Here is a 24,699-nt window from a genome sequence, read left to right as displayed (position 1 = left end):
GACACTCTGTGAAGTGCTAGGTGTGTGCTATTGAAAAAAATAGACTTGGTCCTTGTTCTCATGGAGCTTATATTTTATTATATATACATGTATATATCTATACATATAGATATAAATTTTATATATAAAATATATATTTTTAACTATCTATCTATAGAGAAAGAGAAATGAGCACAGAAATTAACATACAATTATAAATAGTGTTATGAATACCATTATAAGTTATAAGCAAAATGATAAAAAGTGTTATGGAAGAAGACAGGGTGCTGTCTGAAGCCCCGAATGGTGCCAGACCAAGAATAAGATCTGTGGGGAGTGCCATCAGCATGCTACGGCTTCATTCCAGGTTAGTAATCCACACTGCTGCTGCAAATCACCTTTCATTCAAGATATTTATATAAAAGATGGAGTATATTATTCATATTTTAAATTTTCATCCAAATTTTGGATATGTTTGGCACTCTGTATCCATACTGAAAAAAATATATGCTACTCCTCTGAAATATTATACCACTGTATGGTAGTAGAGAGCCAGTGTAGGGTTGTCCTCTCCAGAGCAGCTAATTATATTGATCATTTGCATGAGGCAGTGCTTTTAAAAATAGAATGTCTTGCACTGGCAATTCCTTGTGAATATAGCATGGCTTTGTTAATTTCTCCATGTAGTTCTATCAAATAATTGTATACAGATTTGAAGCTATTTTACTGGTTGCATGTAAGCTTAAACTTGTTATGTCACCCTGAACGATTGAGCATTTTATTGTTATATGGTAACCCCTGATCTCTAATTACCCTTGTTAAATTCTGTTTTGGTTGATAATATACCAACTCCAGATTTCTGTTTTCCAGGAGTAATTAATTTCTACTTTGCTTTTAGTGTTTCTCTTATAAACAGCATATATTTGGATCTTTGTATTTTTGTCTACTATGTCAATATCTTTTTTGTTTTTTAAATTATTAAGTTTAGTTTACTGAAGTTTTTATTTTTCATTTATTGATATATGTAGGCTTGTTTCCACCTCACTTTTGCTTCAGTTTTCCTGCATTGGTTCCTTGTACTAATTTAAACATGTAATGTTGTTATTCTATCCTAGTGATTTTTCAATCCTCTATTAACCAGAATCACCTGGGAGATTTAAGAAAAATTAATAATCAGGCCTCACCACTAGGGATTCTGTTTGAGGTCTGCAGTAGGGCCTGGACATTGGTTTTTTTGAAAAGTTTTCCAGGTGATATGGGTACTTTTGGATATTTGAAATTTTCGATCTTTTTCCAATATTACATCATAACCACTTACAATACCTGGAGAAACTCCCTTTCTTTACGCATTGTAATGTAATTCTTGGAATAATTCGGCCTTGGTTTGGTGTTCACACTCCTTCCACCCTGTTCTCCAGGAGTGGACCTGATTCCCCTTCCTCACTGCCTCATAGCTCCCGACTCCCACACTCAACCTGGATCTTGACAGAGTCAGGTATTTCAGGTATTCAGGTTGACTTGATCCTGTCAGTTTCTCTTAGATTCCTTTCTCTACTCCATTGGACTTACCAACGCTCCCTCCTCCCTAACCCCTCAGCAAGTTCAGCGGTTGCTTGGCTCTGGTCTACCAGCCTGTTGTTGAAGATGCCAATAACAACACTATTGAAATATTTATTGAAAAACCATATATCCCAGTAATTTTGGGAGGTGAAGTTTCTTCTGTCCATTAGAGGGAATAGTTGGCAATAATATCCTCTAAGCCAGTGGTTCTCAGAGAGCCATCCCTGGACCAGCAGCATCAGCATCAATGGAGAACTTGTTAGAAATGCAAATTCAGACCCACTGAATCAGAAACACTGGGAGGTTGGGTCAGCAATGTGTGTTAACCAACCTACCAGCTGATTCTGTTGCTTAGTCAAATTTGAGAGTCACCTGATGTAATCCAACAGACTTTCAACATTTGATTTAATTAAGAAGACAGGAAAATTCTCTTTGTAGTGGCAACTGGTTAATTAGCTGGAAAATCAAGAATGGTAAAATTAAGACTTTAAAAGGGAATGAACTCGTCAGTGGGTATTACTGTATTTTGTAATTTGGTATTTTAATTTACTTTGAACATTACCCTAGTACTTAGGCTAACCTTTCCATTAATCTGCTGTTCTTGAAATTGAAAGTTGGCATATGTATTATGTTAAGTGGAAGGGTCAAGGCGAGGATTGTTATATGTATTACATTAAGTGGGAGGGTCAAGGTGAGGACTGTGAACAAATTATCTAAGCAAAGCATAGACTTGTATTTATTAAGTAATTTTGAGTTTTTTCACTATAACAAGTAAAGACAATTGTTACCATTGTGATGAATATGAACAGTATATATTCAACACTGAATTGCTATAATTCTCACCCAAACCAAATTATTCACATCCAGACCTCCTAGACATAAACAATGGTCATGATCTTTTAAACTTCAATGTAGAGCCAAGTTTTTGCTTCTACTGACTGTGGCTTCTAAAACTCTGTTGTTTCTCCTTATATTATGCTCATTAAGCACTTGCTAAGTATGTACCAGTTCCCAGCATGCTATGATATAACTAGGCCCCAATGAAGTAAAGATGTACAGCAAAGCCTTCTCTTTGTAAAATTTGGTTCTAGAAAAAACTAAATTTAGAGCTTGAAAAAAAATAAAGTTTGACATCTAGAACCTTAACTATCATATACTTGTTTTAGCCCTGAATTCATTTTAAAAATCCACATTTGTCCTGTTTTCTAGTTTCTGAACTCACTTTCCTTTGCTTAAAATAGGGTACCCTTCAGCTATCCAGATAGCTTTTAATGGAAACATATTTTTCCACTAGCAGTAAACTAAGGGGAAAGAAGATAATCCAGTGATTAAAATTTTCATCAATATCTAGGTTTCATAATGCAGAAAAAAAGCTAAGATTAAGTATTTAGAGGCCAATGAGCTTTAATACGGCCGTTGAATTTGTTGGTGGTGGGACTGGGGGCTGTGTGGAGAAAGTGCTGTGAAATCTACAGCCATAGTGTTGTGGGAGGTGGGCAGGGCGACACGCCTGATAGCTTCCAGTGTAATAACACGTCAGCATGCACACAGGGAAGATCACAGAGAGCGCTCCTCTGAGCCAGAACAAGCATTTATGGAGCCATTTCTCAAACAGTGTCTTTTGAAGGGTGTTTTGCAAACATTGTTGGGAAAAGAAAAATTTCTTTAGCGATATATTTGATTACAACTCTGCGACTATTAAACACCAGATTAAGGGACCAGGGACTCCTGAGTGTGACAATGACCTGACTGCTATAGTCGCCTTGGATCTGGAGAGGCCTTCCAGTTTAGATCTTGTGACTCCCTGGGCCTGGCTGTTCGATTTTCCTAGGTTTGCAGATCGGGCCATGTGTTTGACTTTCCTATTTTGCTTCCCTCCCCTCCAAATATGTGTAAATGAAAATGAAATAGGAAATTATTGTTCTTACCAATAAAGTGCTCTTAGCCTAGGTAGGGAGACCAAGCTTATCGAAGTGAAAATTACTCCTGAATTCTCAAATGCATCAGCAGGTAAACTGGAAGTTCAGTAGATGTTCTCTGCAGGGTTGGGACCCAGCCCTTCACATGGGAGACAGTTGTCCTTTCTGTGTATGATGGGCTGTACTTTCTCCCATGTCCTTTTGCTTCTCCGTAGCCTCACACCCTCAGGCCTCTCAAACATATTTATCCAGTAACTTGTCAAATCATCTCAGTCTCACCACTGAGAGGTCTCCTAAGCTCTTGTTTCCTGTTTATACTACCTTCGCCTCATGTGCTCATCCAATTACCCTGCAGTTGGGGTCTCCTGGAATGCACAGTACTGTCACGATGTCATCCTGAATACTTTTGCAATGGGTCACAAGTTCTTTCAGGCTTCAAGCTGTCTGCATAAATAAATCCCATGACTTTTCTCTCCTTCCTCCTACTTCCCTGTGAAACATGCTTACGCTGTGTGTAAATGAAATTAATGGTGAAATATGTGGTAATTTCTTTGGTTTATGTGTATCTAATTATTCCTGTGCCACTTGGTTCCATTGTATTAGAGTTATCTTTGATTGTATGGTCCTGAAGCACAGGATGTGTGTTCTACTTGGTCTGAATAGGGTTCATCTAGGGCCACATGCAGCTGGATGCTTCATAATGGTGGGAGGATGAACATTCTGCCTTTAGGTCTGACTTGCATTGTCCTAAAAGGCTGAAGCCCAGTGCCATAGGTTTGTGGACATATGATTTTGACTTAAATACAATAGCTGATTATTAAATCCCTTCTTATGGTCTATAGAATTTATACATTGGTTTATGTCTCTAACATTCAATTTTGGGTTTATAAAATCGTATCCTTCCACTACAAAACCTTGTGCAAATGGTAATATTCTTTTTTGTCTGATGACAAAATCTTCTGCCATTGCCACTCAACATATTCAAAATGAGAAAAGAAATGCCTCCTTTTATATAATAAGGATTTTAGTTTACATTTCAGCACCATGGAAACGAGGCGTTGGGATAGGATCTTTTCTGTCTAAATATACCTTTGGTTTTCAATTATACTTTCTATTTCATCAGAATTACTTTAAAAAACCCTCCATCTTCACATTTTCTTTTTATTTTGTATTGGCAGGATCACCTTGAGCCCATCTTTTAGCTTTCATTAGCAAATATTATTCTTTTTCAAGAGGATCATAAATTAGGGCAATCTGAGTGGAGTCTCCCTGAGAAACTCATCTAGTGCCATAGGGATGTGAAGTAAAATTGAAGCACATCTCAGATTGGGGGTGGCCACTCTTAAGTCTAACTTCCATAGGAAATAGAATCCTGGAGTAAAAGAATAAATACATTCCTTTGAGGGTGGAGGATGAGGTCCTCCTCCGAGAAACACTAACAGGATGTGGAAGCACCGGGCTTAGATTGCCGGATACTGTGACTTTGGAAAATTATTTTACTTCTCTGGTTTCATTTTCCACCTCTGTGAAATGAAATATTTGTCTGGAGATTTTCTAAGATTCTTTCAAACTCCACTTATTGTCTACAAATATTTATAGGTACCTACTAATTTCCAGGCACTCAGGATGAAGTGATAAATGGGGAGATGGGATTTCTAGTCTCCCAGAACTTAGGGATGTCTCGTGCTTAATAGCCTGCCTGTGGAAGGAAGACTGCCAATTACATTAATAAGAATTTTAGGTTAATATTAGCCTTTGGATTGATTGCCTCATTTTATTCCAAGTCATGCATCTTTTGTCCTTTTTTTACTTTCTCGTCTTCCCTAATCATTCCTGGAGTAATTTAACGCCATGGTATTAAATCAAACACTTGTATTATAAGATGCTAAATACAAGTTGAGAAAATGCTAAATATGTTTTGTTGGTCATAATTTGTTTTGATGAATTGTGGTTGATATCATGTGTTTGCATGGGTGTGATTTTAGGTAAGGAGAACAGATATTTTGACCACATGTGGGTCTACTACTGTGTCATAATTATACGGCTGTATAGATGAAACACCATTAAAAATAAAATGTAGTTGAAATCTCTCAGCCTTACAAAACCCTTTCTTGAAGATCAGTCTATGTCATTCCTACACAGATCTATTGCATTTAAGCAGTGGGTTTATATTTTTGAATGCCAGTGTGTGTTCTTTTCCTGCACAAACAGCTATGCTCAAAGCTTAATGAAGTAGGAAAGGCATTCAGGAAGAGCAGTGCCAACATCTTGTGTATTTGAACCTGTCTGTTCTGCCAGTGACCCACAGAGTGAAGAGCTGTGTCAGCTAATCCTTTAGCTGACCATTGCTGACAGACACATACCTTGTGCTGAGCTTGGAGAGAATGTCACAAAAACATCAGAAGTCAACAAGGTGGCATGATTCCTGTGGGGTCCTATGCTTATTTTACCATTGCTTGGAACTGAGCAATTACACGTAAAAATGCATCTTATCTGCAAATAACCTACACATTTTAAGGGTTTTAATTACTTTGTTTTCAGAAAGTGTTTTTGAAACTTCTTGGACACATATTTTTTCCAGTGATGATAATTAGCTGATTAATAATATAATAGTCATCAAAACAGATAGCATGTTTTCAAAATCATGCAACAATAGATGTATTCTTAGATGGCTTTAATTGGAACACCTAATAATTACAACCTTGTAGATGCAAGGGAAGAAATGTTTATAACTGTAAACACAAACACAGAAAACAAAACAAAAATTTGTCAGCAGAAGACTGCCTGCTTTTATGACTACTAAGCCAGGAAGCAGCTGTTTTATCTCATGCATTGTTTCATGTGACAGAGGACTCCAGTGAAACCACAGATGTAGTGTTTTCCAACATTGTTAGCAGCAAAAGTCCTATCACCCACCTGCCCCATGATTTACAAATTTTGAAAGATTTTCTCCATTAAATTGTTTTTATTGAACAATTATGACTTTTTTCATTTTAATAAGCAATGACAATTATAGCTACCAGTTGACCATTGTGGTGAATGTAAATATTATATATGAAACACCAAATTGCTATAATTCTTCCCTAAACCAAAGAAACTTATAGATATAATAGACTCTGTTATGGTGACCAAGTATATAATTTTTTTAGATGTCTAAAAATCGTGAAAATGGCACATAGAGTCTATTGCTACCTATTAGGGAGTTCTAAAGTCTCAGAGATCTCTTATGAGAAAACTGAATGATGTGTAAAAATTACATGTGAATTTAGTTGTGTTCAAGGCATTTATGAATTGAAGCAGTTTTTACTGCAACTCTTGTTTTTCTAAATGTTTTTCTAAGAATGTGAAGAACCAAACTATGTTTTGCCAGCAGAGTCAAACAAGCCCTTCCGAGGCAAGAAAAATTTGATGGGGCTCCTTATAAGTTGAGTCTTTTGGTAATTATGAAAAGATATATAGCTCAACAATGGAACTGTTTGTTGCCTTTGGCAGACCTGAGGGAGCACAATTCAGACAGGCTGTGTTGAAAAGAACAAAAGAAACTAACTAAGAATAAGTGTTCTTTATACAAATGTAAACTAAAAATTCCATTGTGAGATGGTTGATAATGCAAGATGTGGAAGAAGTTAGGAAAATACTTTTTTTCATCCTTACTAGTTATATCGCCTCTGAGAATTAATGTTGGTCTTTGGGAAATGTGTGTGTATATTTCAATAGCTATCTACTAGATAGTTGTATGATGGATATGTAATACCAAAAGAGACCTACTTAGACAATGGTTAGACCCACTCTGGATTGCTTTGTGATCTTTGGGTCTTAAAGATATATCTGCACACCTCCACCCCAACCCTACACTGGTTTTTAGGGCTTGTTGTGTCAAGTGCTACTGTTCTGTTTCCTGGAGTCCTGGGAATGTTATTCTCTAGATTGAAAACTTTGGGTTCAGGGAAAGGCATTGCTGGGGAAAAGAGGAAAGATGCTTGAGGTGAGATCCCCCTAGAAGGTAAGAAGTTAGCTTTGCTGAGGATAGAAGGAGGTTCTTATTGCAGAGATGCCCCATTAGAGAGGCAGAGTTGTAAGTGTGGAGGAGCAAGGGTAAGAGCTAGGATGCTGTGACTGTGAGGACTCCCTTCCCACCATAATGTATTTTATTGGATGCTCTACCTTTGAATGTGAGAAAAGTTACATGAGATTTTATGCCCTTCAATCCACCCTCTATCTACTCCACCCCCTATGTTTTATTAATTTTAGTTACTTAAACTACTTAGTCAAGTCTGATGTATCTGAATAAGCTTATGTGCTGGTGTTATGGAGGACAAAGTTAGAGCAAAAGGACAAATGACCTTGACTTCAAATCTATTAGTTGTAGAGGAGGATGGTGCTTACTTCAAGGAGGGTGGGCTGATAACCGAGCTTCGCCTCCACACTGCCTCCTACAGTGTCTTAAACCACATTAGTAAGTGTTCCAACCCAAGAAAGGGTTGTATACCATACCAGGAATATGTTGTATACCATAGGAGATTCACAATATACATTAACAGGCTAAAAAAATCTGAGGATTCCTGTAGTAAAGAAAATTATTTAACTTTCCTTAATCCAGTAATTCCACATTTGATTTGATTATATATTCTTTGCCACTCCCCCACCCATGGGACATTTTTCTATGGAATAAGACTGACATATAGAGAATACCACCTACCACCTCTTTCATGAAGCAATTTCTTCCTTTACCTCTATGACATCACACTCTTGTTTTCCCTTTTACCTGGCTGGGCACTCCTTCTGTTTCCTTTGCTGGCTCATTGCCTTCTGTTTGGTTACTGGTATTAGATTTCCCCTAAGTCTCCTCCTCTTTTCATTCCTTATTCTCCTCCCCTCTGACCCATGCCTGAAGCTTTAATGACTACCTGATTGAGATGTCCACAGATGTCGAGCTCCAGGCTACATCTCTTCTCTCGGCCTCAGCTCTGTACGTCCACCAGCTCACTCGACATCTCTGCTTGAGTGTCCGAACGGACTCATGACTCATGGTTCAGTTGAGATCATTGTCTTCTTGCCTTTGCCCAGCCCTCTTGCAGTGTTCCTTTTCTTGGTAAATGGTATTATAATGAATCCTGTCCTGCAGATCAGAAACCTGAAGTCACCCTCCATCACACTCATGAAATCATACAGATGTTACTTAGTACGAATCTTAAATCCACCTACTTCTCTCCATCCCCATTTCCCCTAATTTGGTGCATGTTACCAACCTTTCACACCTGGAATCCTACAAAGGCTTCTCTGGCCTTCTAGTATCCACTCTTGCCCTATCTAATCCATTATCCACAACATACCTCGAGGGACGGTTCTTATCAGAAATCTAATAGTATCTTCCTTTTTCTTAAAAAGACTCCATTACTCTTAGAACAAAAACCAAATCCTTAAGTCACAAAGGCCCTATGAGATCAGGGTCCTATCTCTTGTTTCAGCCTCATTTTTCATTATACTACCCACAATGCTCTTTACTTTTCACGTCCCAACTTACTTAAAAAAATTAAGATATAATTTACTTTTTTTGGTATTCACTTTTTATGGTATAACATACTATCAAATTCCATCTTTTGAAGAGAACAGTTTAGGTTTTTTAGTATATTTTCCATGTTCTGCACCCACCACCACTATCTAGTCCCAGACTGTTTTCATCACCCCTGTGAAGAATCCTTTAGCGGTCACTCTCCCTTTCCCTCTGCCCCCCGCCCCGCCTCTGCAATCACTGATCTATGTTCTACCTCTAAGGATTTGCCTCTTTTTGACATTTCATATAAATGAACATAAATGTCAAAAAGAGGCAAATCATATGAACAGAATGTGGGCTTTGTGTTTGATTTTCTTTCACTTGCATACTGTCTTCAAGATCATCCATGCATTAGTATTTCATCCCTTTTCATGACAAATTTTATGGATATAGCACATTTTATTTATCCATTCATCAGTTGGTGAATGGTTTTTTTTTCTACTTTTTGGCCATTATCAGTGCTGCTTCTATAAACATTCATGTACACATTTTTGCATGAACATATTCTTTTGGGTATATACCTACTGATTGAATAGCTTGGTCATATGGTAATTCTATGTGTAAATTTCTGAGGATCTGCCAAATTGTTTTCCGAAGTTGCCACACCGGTTTATATTTTCACCAGCAACATATGAAGGTTCTAATTTTTCTACATCTTTGCCAACTTATTATTATCCATCTTTTTATTAGCCATATAGCCATATTAATAGTTTTGAAGTGGTATCTCCTTATGGTTTTGATTTGCATTTCCCTAGTGAGTAGTACAGTTCCTGGTTTACTTTTAATTTCTTAAATGCATCGTATTCCCTATTGCCACAGGGTCTTTCCTTGTATAGTTCCCTTTCCCGCAGTCTCTTTACCTATGCTTCCTTCTGTTCTCTGTATACAGATTGCAACTGTCTTTTGCTTAAGGAAGTATTCCCTGATAGCTCTAGGTCAATCCATTGACTATAAGTTTTTAGGATCATGTAATTCTTACTCATAGCACTTACCAGAATTAAAACTCTAATTTTTAATTAAAGCATGATTTAAAAAATTTTTTCATTTATTGATTTTAGAGAGAGGAAAGGGGGGAGAGAGAGAGAGAAAGAGAGAGAGAGGGATGGAAATATGTTGTTTCACTTAGTTATGCATTCACAGGCTGGTTCTTGTATGTGCCCTGATTGGGGATTGAACTGGCAAACTTGGCATATGGGGACAACTCTCTAATCTACTGGCCAGAGCATATTTATGGGATTTTTGATTAGTGCCTCCTCTCCCAGCAAACTATAAGTTTCATGAAGACAGGAAACCTGTTTAAATTACTCCTTAATGCATTCTTAGCATGGACAATGCTAGGCATAGTAGTTAGTTAATAAATACTTTCTGAATGAATGAAAGAATAGGTTGATTCTGGGTTACAAAAATAATTTTAATAAGTAAAGGCATTCCATGCCACTATGTATTCCTACGGGATTTCTCAGAAGACAGTTGGGGTCACAAATCCTTTCTCTATATGAATAATTATATACTTTGGTGAGTTAGAAAAGATAAATGGGAGGAGAAAATGAGGGCAGAGAGAAACGTCTGTAGGGAGGAAGGATAGGCAGTTTTCATCAGATTACTTTTGCATACCCTTATGAATTCAAATGTGATGGGTTATTATGATTTTGGACAGCTTGTGGAAATCAACTCATTTGTCTTTTAAACTAGTTTTCTCATGAATTAATTTCCTTAAAATTATTAAAATGAAAATTAAGTTTCCTTGCAGTGCTTTGACCCTTTTCCACTAATCATTTTTACATTGGCATACAGGCACTCTTTACCAAGTCTTAGACTTCTTTAAAAAATGGAAGAGTTCTGGCAACCTTTATCCACTGACACAAATTATTGCAATGGCCATTTCTGCCTGAAACCCAAGATTCTTGTTCATTTCAGTTGAATGCTTTTGCTAAGCATCAGATGACATTTACTTGTACAAATGAAAGCTAGGATTTCAGGAAAATCTAATCTAACATCCTCCAACATCTATCATTTCAAGTGACCCACACTAAAGAGCAGCATGTGCACCCCAGCACTCGGACACTGAATGGGGGTATCAGCTAGCAGTCAGGGCCCTTTACCCAAACGCCTTGTATCTGGCAAAGGAAGACAGTGACCAGTACTGCCTATACATCAACAGACAGTGACATCCTGAAGCACAGTGATTATAATCACGGGAGCCCTTACCTCACCTGTAGTCAAGTGTAGCCTTGGGTAATAAAGACGGAAAACAGGAGTACTGAAGAAAATGTACCTGCAGAGGGGCTTTACTGAGTTGCCAAGGGTGTCAAGCTTCTTTTCCTTCTCTCCGTTTGTCACCTCTTCATGGTTGAAGGCCTGAAAGCCTAATGACAGGAGATGGACATGCCACAGATAGAAGTGGCCCTTGGACCCTGGAGGTCACTGTGTGTTGGTGTGTGTGAAGGAATGTGCATCCTTTTTACGTCTTTGTTCCAGTGGACATGGTCCACTGGCAAATCCTGTTGCACTAAGATCGGAGGGTGCAGATAACCCAAACACAATCCAGACATGTGGACATTGTTTTCTTGACACGGCATTCTGAATCCGAAGTGTAGCACCCCTCTCAAAAAACAAACAGGACTTCGGTTTCTTCCTGCAGTTAGAACTCTAGATCTGTAAGTCTGTCTCATTTTTTTAGCCTCTAACTCTTTTTCTCTGTCTCTGTTGCTTTCAATCTCTCTCTGTCTCTGTGTCTCTCTTCTTATGTTTTTATCAACTAAATATTTATCCTTATCAATGTATTATATATATATTTATTTCCTAGATATTGTGTGCACACTATCCATAGATACTGTTGGCTTTATTTATATATAAATATCAATATATATTCAATATATATCATGTATATATGATATATACATGATATGCATTGATATGATATATATATATCATGTAGGATGTGTGTGCACAAGATATACATATATATCCTAAATACTCATAACCCCCAAGTAAAAGAAACTCTCAACTCCATCTGTCATTGTGTCATTGGGTGAGCAAATCTACCTTTTATGGGGGAAGAAAATACTAGTTTTGTCAGAAATAGTGGGAGGATGAACTGGAGTTTATGAATGCTTGTTAGGGTGGACTGGCCAGACCGCTCCTATTGGTATCCAGCCCAGTTTGGGGGCAGGGGATTCAGACTACTTGCATTCAAGTCCCACCTCCAGTGTTTGCTCAATGTGTGGAGTTATGCATATCAATTTACCTCTGAGCTTCAGTTTCTACACCTATAAAGTGGCAATAATAACAGTAGGTCCTCTATGGGACAGAACAGTACCTAGCACATGGGAAGCCTACAAAATATTAGCTGTTGTTATTATCACTGTCATCACGACCAGTCTGCCCTCACAGATCACCCACAGGTCCTAATATGTGACCTGAGTGTCACTGGTCTGGATTTTTAATCTGTCTATTTTGTATAATCTACACTGACCATCCAGTAAAACTGCCACCAGTTGCTCTAAGAGGACCTGCCTTGATATGCCACATGGGAGATTCTCATGCAATGGAGCTGAATTTGGATCAGAACATCTGAATTTGGAGCAGTTATGGCATTTACCTCTGCTACCTCTGGGCACCTCTGCACATTCCTGCAGTGTCATCAGGGCCCTGGCAGTTGACCAGTATCTGCTATATCTTATGGACCTCCAGGATGCTTTCTGGCCTGCCACAGCTGAGACTTGAAGCATGCTCTCTAGCATGGGTGCTTCAGAGCACCATCCCAGAACAAAACAATGTCTGACTCCTCCCCTAGGGTTACACCAAGGAGCTGGAGGACTTCTGGGGGCCTTTCCGGTCGATAGTGAACACTAGAAGTTGTCCTCATCTTTTATTACCTTCCAACAGAGTGCCATTTGATGCAGCAAGCCCAGATGTCCACCTGTGCCCTGGCGACCTGTGCTAGCAGCCTTGCGTGGGGTATGAGGAGTGTTGTATAGACAATGTTGGACTTAAAACAGTGCCAGAGTCAGTACCTGTATCTAGTCCACTGGATGATGGTATCCCAAAGGAACCATCACAGAAGCCTACCTTCAAAGAATTTAAACTTATCACCAATCAGCTCTGATTAGCTCTTTGGTCTGTGGTTAATGGCTGAAGGGAATCTGAATGCATAATTCACCTGATACTGTGTCAGTGTGATTTTTGCTGGCTTGAACCCAAGTGTTTCTCACTCCAAAGCTTAGAATTTTTTTGTTGCACTTCATTTTTTTTTTCTGAGGATACAGCTAGTATTCACCTTCAAAGAGACCCACTTCTTAAAAGAACATCAATAATTTAATTGATACCAGTACAACATTGGAGCTGGCCTTTGGTGAGTAGGTGGAATATAGTCACAAGGAAATGGGAAAAGGAAAGGGTATTTTAGGCAGAAGGAAGAGAGTGAGGACAGGCATGAGGCAGGACACTGGAGAGCATGTGGGGAATGTGTGTGGGCGGTGCACTGGCTCAGGGAAAGCGGTGATACTACTCCCTGAGATGTAGTGTTCGTGTAGCATGTGAACTAGCAAAAAGGACTGGGGATGAAATGCCCACATGTGGTGATTGTGCATTGCAGATGGGTTATGTTTTTTTTTCTTCCTTTTTCCAATTTTTTCCTGTGTTACTTACATGTCCTCCTGCCTTGCCTGTGAATCATTCTACTGTTCTCTCTCTTTTAAAAAGGTTTTGTTTATTTACTTTTAGAGAGAAAGAGAGGGAGAGAAACATTGATATGCATCAATCGGTTGCTTCTCACACAACCCAAATGGGGACTTGGTCTGCAACCCAGGCATGTGCCCTGACGGGGAATCAAACTGGTGACCTTTTGGTTCAAAGGCCAGAGCTCAATCCACTGAGCCACACCAGCCAGGGAAGCCTACTGTTTTTCATACTGCCTTTTGTGTCATTGTCACTGCTCTACTTTAGGCCTTGCCTCATGACCCCTCTGTGCTGCTGCCATCCTTTGCCTACAAGCCATGCTTTTGTGTGCTTTGCCCAGGACCCTGCTTCAGGGCTGGTGTGCATCATGTTCCTGAGGCCTCAGCCAATATAGGCACTCTTCTCACAGCTCGTAGCTTGGCCAACACCCTGCACCCCCAGCCTTACACCTCTCCTCCTCTTGCCACTAGACTGCCTGCTGTGGTTCACCACTCATCTCGCCATTATACCAGCCCTTGTAAGGCCCTTTGGAGTGGCCCCTTGAAGAGTTGCTTTGGGCCCCAAGGGAATCCAGCTCTTTTACTGTTTCCCACAGCTGCCTTTTCCCAGGGCATACACACACCATTAGGGTGATAGAGTTGGGTTGTTGCTATGTATCTGGCCATTATTCCAGGTGCTGGGACACACAAAGACAGGAGAATCTAAGTCTTGCCCTCATGGAACTCACATGGCAATAGGGTGGGGGAGCTGCCCATAAACAAATCAGCCAACTAATGTGAATCATGAGATTTCAGATGATGAGATGTGCTGTGAAGCACATCAGTAAGGTTAGGAAAGTTGATGGCCAAAGCAAATAGTTATGAGGGAAAGGATGCCAGCTTCGCACACCCAATCTCTACCTGAAGAGGCCTTCTTTAATAAAAATATAATGAAAAAATGTTTTATATTTCAATTGGTAGTGTATTAGGGCATCTTTGTGAGATTGAAAGTAGGAGTGCTGCAAACATTTATTCTATTTTTATATAAGAACCCCTCTTGGGAAAATCTGATGTTAGTTACTTATAGGTTATGATCCGGCAACTTAGACACAGAAATATATGTTATAAAGTTACTGCGCTGGAACAATTTTAAGAGCTAATTTACCGTTGGAATTCTAGATTCGCATATTGCTCCCAGAGCTGAGCGCTTGCAGTCTTGGCTCATTACCTTGTGTTTCCCTTTGTGTTAATGATAGTACTAATTAGCTGCAGGTGTCTTTATTTCTCCCTTTAAGGAATAGAGGTTTCACCTGGCTTAATTCCAATTAAGGTATTTACCTTTTCTCTATGCAAATTCTCCCAGCAACTGCAAGTATTCAAGTGCCTTTTGCCTCCGTTAAGATTGTGCTGTAAAATAATCAGTGCTGTTAATGGTAGCATCCAGTGCTCATGTGAGAAGGCATTCTTAAATACTATGGAGAGAAATAAAGTTTGGTACATTTCCCCAAAGGTTTAGCAACTAGGGAGCTGGGAGAGAACAGGCTGATTTGGAGTGTTTTGCTGATTTCTGCTGTACAAATGCTCTTAATCACGGCCGATTTCAAGGTGCCGACATGATGTCACTGAGCGCAGAGTTGGGGAGACGGAGGAGTGCACGTGTGAGCCAGCTCCTCTGGAGGGCAATTTAAATGGGTGACAAGACCCACTAAAGTCATGTCTAGGAGTTTATTCCTAAGGATATATTCAGCTGCACAAAGATTTGTGTATATTGATATTCATTACAGTTTTATTTTTAGTTTGTGAAAAACTGACAGTAGTCTAAATGTCTGCTAAGAGGTCAGTACTTAAAGATATTGTTGGGTATCTTATTCAATAGAATATTATGTGGCCATCTAAAATCCTGTTCCTAAGGAAGATTTAATTACCTGAGGAAATGACTATCTATGTTAGTGAAAAATCAGGAAATAATATATTTTCTGTTCCCCAATATATTTTAAGTGTACTAGAAAAAATATAGCAAATGTTCATAATAGTTATGTGTGAGTGGGGAGATTATGGATGGTGTTTTTTTATATTTCTATGTATTTTCCAAAGGAAAAAATATAATTGTAAAAAACAATTATGCTATTAAGATTATATTTAGATTTCAGGGGATAGTTTTTACTACTCATTGTTTTACATTTTACTTCACAAGGGTAACAAACCTGGTTTCAAGATGATTTGTATTTAAATAAAAAATACATTGATGATTATAATGACAAATATTAGTATAGTGCTTTTTAGTTAGAAACTTCCAAACAGAAACTACAGTACAAAGGTTAGTCCTTGTAATAGATATATCCCCTTCATAACTGATGGAATTATAAATATACACATTTCTCCTACAAAGAGTTGTTTTTTTTAAAAGAAAACATTAGTTGTGTACAATGGGATTTTAACTACTTTAGGGCCATACTTTAAAAAATCAACGTAAAATTCTCATATAGTTAACTACACATCATAAGTATAATACCCAATTAATTTTAATAAATGCGTTCACATATGTGACCATCATCCCAATCAAGATAGAGAACATTTCCATCATTCCAGAAAATTCCCTAATATAAGGGCATAGTTTGAAGTATAGGGACTACATTTGATTATAAAAATAATTGCAGTCAGAAATCTGGCTTAGTCATGCTAGTAAATTATAAAGATAGGTCTCAATGCATTTTACCAGCATCTTAACCAAACAAGTAATTTTATTTAACATTCCTGGCTGCCAGATATGGTCCAATGCCCATGGGCTTATCAGCAGTGCCAAAATCAGAGAAAAACTTTGCTCCTTAGGCAGCAAAACTTGCCGATTAATTTAACAGTGAGCTAATTATAATAGCTTCTCATAATTAGTCCAAGGCAGGAGGTTTCATTTCATTTACATCAAACATGTTCATCACTGGTATCTGTTGGGCCCAGAAAGCAATCTTTGTTTTCCTGTTGAAATGGACTAATACCACCTGAAGAGACCTGGACTGAAGCAAGAACAGCACAGATTTAATTTTCATTCATTCAACAGATTAAACTTATACTGTCTGTGTGTCAGGAACTGCTAAGAACTGGAGTTACAGCAGAGATCAAAACAGACAAAATCCTTTTCCTTACAGACAAAAGTGACCAAAAAACCCCTTAAACAAAACCAAACCACAACACCCTCCCCCAATCAGTTCATGATTTGATGTTAGGTAATGAGAAGGCTGGAGAAAAATAAAGCAAGGTAAGGGACTAGGGAGTGATGGGGGTGAGGGCCAGAGTGTTGTTTTGGTGTGATCATGGAAAGACTCTCTGAAGAAGTGATATTTGTGTAGAGGTCGAGAAAAAGGAAGGAATGGCCCTATGCAGGTTTCTGGAAACAGCAAATTCTTAAGCCCTGAGGTGAGAATGTGCTTGAAGCTTTGGAGAATGACAAGGATGCTAGGGAAGGAAGAGGGGCCACATCATCAGATCATATAGGACATTCTAGGCCACGGTGACGACTTTGGAACTGGGAATATGGGAATTATGTGGAGTCTTTTTTTTTTTTAACCAAAAACGAGTATATTTTATTCTGGAGGTATCTTGGTTACCTCAAAACCAATAAAACTAAAAAGGTTTTCATCATTTACAGAAATGGGTATCAAAAACTGAAGTTGATTACAAAAATATAAAGAATGTTGCATTCCTGTATGAAATTTTATAACAAACTTTTGTTCAGGAATAATTTTAGATTTACAGAGAGTTGCTGTATATCCCTTATCCAGTTTTCCCTATTGCTAACCTCTCAAATTACCATGGTTCATTTGGCAGGACTAGAGAATCGACACTAGTAAATTACTATACTATTAATTAAACTCCATATTTTATTAGGATTTTGTTAGTTTTTCCATTAATGTCCTCTGTATCCCAGGATCCAATCCCTGGTACCATATCACACGTAGTTGTCACATCTCTCTGATTTACCTCGATCTATGACAGTTTCTTAGTCGTTCCTTGTGTTTTATGACCTTGACTCTCTTGAGGGGAACTGGTTAGGTCTTGTAGAGTGTCCTCCAATCTGGATTAGTCTGTTGCTTTTCTCATGATTAGACTAGGGCCCTGGGTGTTTGGAAAGTATACCACAGCAGTGAAGTTCCCTTCTCATCATATCATGTCAAGGGGTACCTGATATCCATATGACCTCACTGGGGATGTTACTAGGTTAAGGTGGGTTTTCCAGATTTCTCTCCTGTAGAGTTGCTGTAGTCCCCTTTTCCTACTTTATTCTTTGGTATCCAGCTCACCCTCAGGAAAAGAGGGATAGTAGGAATTAAGCTTCTTTGGACTGTTTTAAGCAGAGGAGCAATGCAGTTCTATTTATGCTTCAGCTGAGTCACTCTGTGTAGAGAGCAGACTGTAGGAGCAAGAGCGGAATCAAGGAGACTAGGCAGCATCCAGGCGAGAGATGGCAGCTTGGACTAGAGTGAGAATTGTTGAAACAATGAGAGTGGTTGAAATCTGTGTATACTGAGGAGATAGAGCATACATATCTTACATGACCTTTTCCACATCACTGCCACTTGGGTAATGATAGACATTATCTTGTTTTACTTATTACAGCATCACTGCCTGGAAGGTCAGTGCTCTGCTTTTATAGTTGTTGGTATTATAATTATTGTTGATTGACTCATTTGCATTCTCAAAGTAAGCCTAACTGGTTTCTTAAGCCAAGAAACAAATGTCACAGATTTTAAAGAGACAGAATAAGTAGCACAAAAGTTAAGGTAATCTAGGCCAGGGAAGTTAATTTCTTCAGAAGCTTCTATATACTACACCCCATTTCAAGTGCTTCATATTTTTTGTGAGTATGAGTTTCACCACCCACAAAAAAGCAAGAATATAGCTTTATTTTCCTCTAAGTGAACTTAAATTTTATCCTAAATATTTTTTTTTCTGATGTAAAAACTGAGTCTACCTGGCTGGTGTGGCTCAGTGGATTGAATGCTGGCCTGTGAACCAAAAGGTCACTGGTTTGATTCCCAGTCAGGTCCCATGCCTGGGTTGCAGGCCAGGTCGCCAGTGGGGGGCATGTGAGAGGCAACCACACACTGATGTTTCTTTCCCTCTCTTTTTCCCTTTCTTCTCTCTAAAAATAAATAAACAAAATCTTAAAAAAAAAACTTAGTCCAGTTATATCTATGTCAATTCAGTTCCTTAGGTGATTCCATTAGTCATTTCGTATATAAACTCATGTAAATCTGGGCTTTCCTTCTTATTTCTCCCCTTCTTCCTGATATTGATCCTCAAAACTACAGAGATTTATGAATATACTGGTGTAGATGTGGAGGAGAGGATGGAAATCTTTCTGGATTTTGATGTTGAGATCTTGTTCCATCTCCCATGACATAAAGGTCTTTGGGCATGTCCTTCTCCACACTGGCCATCTCCTAAGAAATAACTGCATTCTCATCAGCTCCCTGGAGGGAGCGTACATGCTGTCTGTAGTGTCTCCTCATTCAGCCTTGAGACCCCTCATAGGTCTACCAGTAGACCCTTTAAGAGCAAGTGGTATCCAAGCCTCCTCTCTTCAGGGCTCTTCCAACCTGCAAATGTCCTGTCATCTCCCACATCAAGCACTGCCTCTCCTTACTGGGATTTGGTGTAAGGGTGCGGAATTGTGGCCTCTAAATCAACATCTAAACTTGTTCTCTTCACTTGTCCCAGTTTGCAGATGGGTCTTGTAGATGGTGTGGAGGCAAAAGGAAAGGAAATGGAAGACAGACCCACACAGGTTGTATTCTCCCAATCTTGTTTTTTCAGGAGCTGGGTCTTTGGAAAAGTAAAATCAAAATTCTACTTATTTTGTATGTATTACACATTGAGAAATGGGAGGCTGCTGTAGAGGGTAGGGTGTAGTAGAATGTAGTAGAGGCCAGGGTCTCATCTGAAGAGTTGGGGAGAAGAGTGCAGGAGTGAAAACCGACTGGCCCGGCAATGTATGGGCTGACACTGCATGCATCACCCGTCACATAATGATCTCCTGTGCTCTTTACATCATTTCTGTGAGTTTTATCGTCTTATCAGATAGTTTGTTAAGAGAAATTTCAAAAAATTATCCAAGTTTGTACAGATGGTAGGTGTTGGTAGAACCTGGAATCCAAAAGCAGATCTGTTCTGACACCAAATCCCATGCTTCACCTGTCACAGCTCATAGTCACACTCGTACACTAATATTTTCCTCTATGTGAATGGCCTGAAGCATTCCAGGGGAAGCAATGAGTGGGTGTGTGCTGTGGGTAGGAACTATTGAGGACACTTGGTCAGTAGGTGCCTAACATCTCTCTTTGCAAATTTCAACCTTCAACCAGTAATTATTGAATGCCCATAATGTGGTGCAGGGATACAATAGTGAACTTGCCCCTAAGGAAGTTAAAGATAGGAGGAGGAGAGAGACAAGTCAAAAGAGAACTAAAATACAGCCTAGTGAAGTGCCATGAATAAAGGGAAACAGCTTGCTATGTGAGACTCAGAAGGAGCCCAACTCTGCCCCCGGTGGGGTGGGGAGTGGTCTGCAAAACCTTCCTGGAAAGTTTGGGATGTAAAGCACAGGGCTAGCTAACTGTACAAGAAGGTACTGTGGGATGTGGGGTGGTGCAGGATGGAATGCTATAGCTCATTACAAACCTCCCAGATCTTTTTGTAAGCGATGTTCTCCTTCTACTCCCCCAAAGCAAGGGGAACTGAGCTGCAGTGAGGCAGGGCCAGGGGAAGCCATCTATGCTCTGGCCCACCCTCTAAGATAATGGAGTCCTGTCTGTAACCAAGGTTGGCTGTCCCTTGTGCCTACTGTAACCATCCCCCAATGAATACTGCACCCTCTGCAGCCAAAGCTACCACTACTTCTCATTGATTGCCTCTGAAAAGGCTTCTACTGTTTGGCTTCCAGCCTGCTCACCTTCTAGCCTGCAGAGTTCTTTTCACTGGCTTGCCTCCCCTCCGGCCTGAACTAGGCTGCATTTGTGAGGTAAACACCACCAGGGCAATCAAATGCCACAGAAATACAGCAGAAAGATGCAAAGCAAACTACACCATTTCTTCCTCCCTGGGTTTAGAGGCCCTGGGAAGAGCCAAGGGGAGGATGCTGCTGGAGACTGCTTATTCTTACTTGAACAGGCAGTGTTTAAAAGAAAGAAAAGAAATGTAGTTATTTTCAAAATTCGGCTTTTCCCTCCATTCTCTCCCTGCTGCAGACTCCTATTCAAAGACTCATTTTCTCCCTCAGACATTTCAGTGTCTGAATTTATTTCACATAAAAAGCATGACATATGTTTTCTTTTTAATACACTTTTTAAGGTGACAGCGAATTTCCTCAATTTCCAGCATTTTCTGCTGGTTGCTTTGGCAGGGGAACACAGAGCAAACTCGAGCAGATGTGGCTGCCAGAAGGAAGCCCAAGGGCCAGTGGCAGGACGGTGGTGCTTGTCTCTGGGGGTTTGAAGGCGCCGGTGGAGCATCTCCCTCCAATGTGCAGGCCTTTATGCTTCTGGGGACAGCGAGTCCCTGAGGCCTGGGAAGAACAGAGTATGATTCAATGGCCTGCGTGCTGGGCTGGGCTTCAGGGAGGCGAGCGTCTCGTGCTGTCTCTGGGGAGGGATCTGGAGCAAGTCCCTCCATCCCTGTCATTTCTGGACATGGGCTTTTGAATCTGAGCCCGCTACAAGCACTGTGTCACCTTCGGAAATGCAGTGGGGGATGGAGTCTATGCCCCAAGGGACTGACTTTAAGAAAACCCCGAACAGATGATACAGATTAGTGAAAATGCTGGTGGGGAGAAAGGTGGTGTTGTTCCTTTATGTAACAGCATCTAAACTATGATTTCATTAAAAAATGAATATGCTGTATGCCTTCTCTATGGAAGATACATGTAGTTGTCAGGGAAAAGGAAATACAGAATATTTTGAGTGACCTTTGTCCCCTGTTACCTCATTGAGTCTTCATGACAACTGTATATTCAGGGGTCCCCAACTCCTGGGCCACAGACCTGTATGGGCCAGTGGCCTGTTAGGAGAGGGGCTGCATGGCAGGAGGTGAGCCAGGGGCAAGTGAAAGGCCGGGACTGCTGTTTGTAGATGGTGTGATTTCTATTTTGGAGGTGAGGACACTGAGGCAGAGAGGTCACATAATTAGCAAGTGGAGTAGCTTCTAGTTGTCCAAGGTCAGGGCAGGTGCTGGGAGCCTCCTTAGTGCTGCTGGCAGTGCTTCAGGACCCTGAGGTTGGAGACCGGGCTTTCCTGCTTGTGCCCTGGGCAGCCACTTCCCTCTCCAGGGGCTGATTCTCAGGCTCATCTAGTCTTTCTGGCTTCACAGGGTTGTTGCCACAACCATGGCCATGAGATGACATGGGGAAGTGCATCGTAAATGACAGCGCGTTATACAAATACCAGAGGGAGTCATTAGCACTTCGTTGCCACTGAACAAGGCACACCTGTTGATGAAGTGCTGCGATGTTTAGCTAAGGGACTTGCCATACGGTTTGTCTTCTGTAGCAGAACACTGACTGTGGCCTCTTGTCACCAGGGCACATTCCACCCTCTGGTTTGTTTGTTTTACACGGATGCAAAGCACCGCCCATATGGTAGGCACTTAATGCCCATGAAGAGGGCGTGTGGGGTAATCCTTAAGAGCACAGCTGCTGGAGCCAGATTTCCTTCCTCTGTTCCTCTGCCACTTGCCAGCTTTGTGACTTTGGGCACGTTACTTAATTTCTCTGTGTTTTCTAATCCGTAAAATGGGGCTGATAATGCTACCTATCCCGCATGATTATTGTGAAGATTCAATGAGTCAGTTCATCCGCGGCTCTTAGAACAATGTGTGGATCACAGTGAGTGCTATAGAAGTGCTGTCTGGCTGTTACATTTGCCAGCTGGTTTTGACTAACCTTGGTAGAATTTTCAGGAGCCACACATCGGTGGCAATGGTAAGCTTTGTGGTAGAGTGCTGTACATGGTACAGAAGGCTCCAGATCAACAGCTTTCCCTGTAGATAGCATTCCTCATGGCTCACTGAGAAGGGACTTCTGTGACTAATTTTCCATGTGGAACAAGTGCTGTGCCAAGCCTGGTGAAGGGCTGGGGGAGACGCTGCCCTGTTTGGCTCACGTCACCAGCCTCCTCTCAAGCCGTATTATTCTGGAACTCCACATCCACCCATGATGAAGCCTTTTATGTCTTGCAATGGGACGTGCTCTCCTCCCTTTCAAACACACTATCCCTTCTACTTGGAACCCTCTTTCTTGGCTGCCATGGTCTCGGTCCCACCTGTCAGCTTGCTCATATCTGTCTACAAATCCCTCAGGTCTCAGCGTAGATGTAATTTCTTGGGGCAGTTTGTCCTGATGCCCTTAGACTGGTTTGGAAGAAAGTGTTGGGATGCAGTACAGTCTAGTAATGATTGAAATGAGAAGTGTTAGCCTGAAAACTGTAGAGTAATGACATTTGCTTAACCAGTTGTACACTGGTTTCAAGTAAATGATACACTACTTTTTATGTCATCTGAAAGTAACTTATACAGATATTCTTTGCTTATTCAGAGTAGTTTACTTAGTTTCTCACTTAAACAAATTTTCATTTCTTTTTCTGTTTGGCTACTTATTCTCTTGTTTCAGTCCTTGTCAAAATCAAGACTGATTTCTTTCTTTTTTTTAAGATACAGTAAGTTGAAAGTTTTACGCCATTGAAAAATCTAGAAAATGATGTCAAATGGTTTCTACTCTTCCTTTTAAAAATTTATCTGAAAATTTAAAAAGTATGATACACCAGATATTGCTCATTGATTTCGGTCCATGTTTTGTAAACAAAAACAATGAAAAAAGACAGGAAAATTTATACCTAAGCCTACTAGTGAGGAGTAAACACTCAGGTGGATCAGAGCGCCTCCTTCCCACTGAAGCAAATGCCCATGTATATAAAATTTACTGTCTCTTCTACAAAAAATGAGTATCCATTTCTTTTCTATTGCCATGATTGTCTCCATATTGATTAATATGAACTCTTTGTATATTAAGACACTCTTCTTTTGTCCTATATATTTCAAACATTATCATCTTCCAGGCTTTTAGTTTTGTTTCATAAATGAGAAGGTAAAAATGTATATAATTGAACACTTCAATCTTTACCTTTTAAAAATATGTTTAAAATTATTTCTTACTTTCCTTATTTCCAATGTATTAGAACAAGCGATAGAAAGGTAATCCAGTGTTTCCAGCAGTTACTAATCAGCCTCTAAATGTAATGGAGTCTGATGGTTAGGAAACAATTGTGTCCCATTTACCTATTTAGAAAAAAAAAATCAAGTGGTGGGAAGAGGGAAGGAAACATAAGTTGGTATAAATTATGAAGAAAATAGCTCTGGGCATGCCCACTGACTCCCCCCATTTGCCTTCCTAGAATGGAAAGGGACTTCAGGTGTCAGAGGTCATGTCTTTCATCCCTGCCCCTGTCCCTAGCGCAGGGATGCTGCCTGTACCATTGCACCCATCCTCTTGACAACTGCCAGAATGCCTCCAGCTTTCCCACCACAACTGTGGATGTCAGCTGGAGATACCTTTCCTATACGGTGCTGAGATTTGCCTGCCTGTAAGTTCTGCACACCAAGCCCAGCTCTGCCCATGGGAGTCTCAGAGACAAAGCTGAGAAAAAATCCAGTTGGGAAAACTTCAATACTGCATAAAAGTGGATCTGTTTCATCGGAGATGTCATTTTTCCAGGACAAATACCTAAAATCTTTTCTCTATTACTCCTGCCACACAGTGTTGAGACTCTCCCCTAGTCTGTTGGTCATTTCCTGGACATCCCAGTGTCTGTCTGTCTCTTGTAGGGGCCAGAACTGAGCCCAGAAATCTGCGTGAGACCGATAGCTGCAGACATGACATTCTCAAGTCCACGGCATTCTCTGCCCAGACCTGTGCCTGCTTGGTCTTGCTTTGCTCTTTTTCACTTTTTCATCCACTGTCCCTGTGTTTCAGGAGCTCTAGAAGTAG

Source organism: Phyllostomus discolor, chromosome 2 (genome assembly GCF_004126475.2).
Source record: "Phyllostomus discolor isolate MPI-MPIP mPhyDis1 chromosome 2, mPhyDis1.pri.v3, whole genome shotgun sequence".
Lineage (NCBI taxonomy): Eukaryota > Metazoa > Chordata > Mammalia > Chiroptera > Phyllostomidae > Phyllostomus > Phyllostomus discolor.
The sequence above is the reverse complement of the archived record's forward strand: the minus strand, read 5'-3'. Positions refer to the sequence as shown.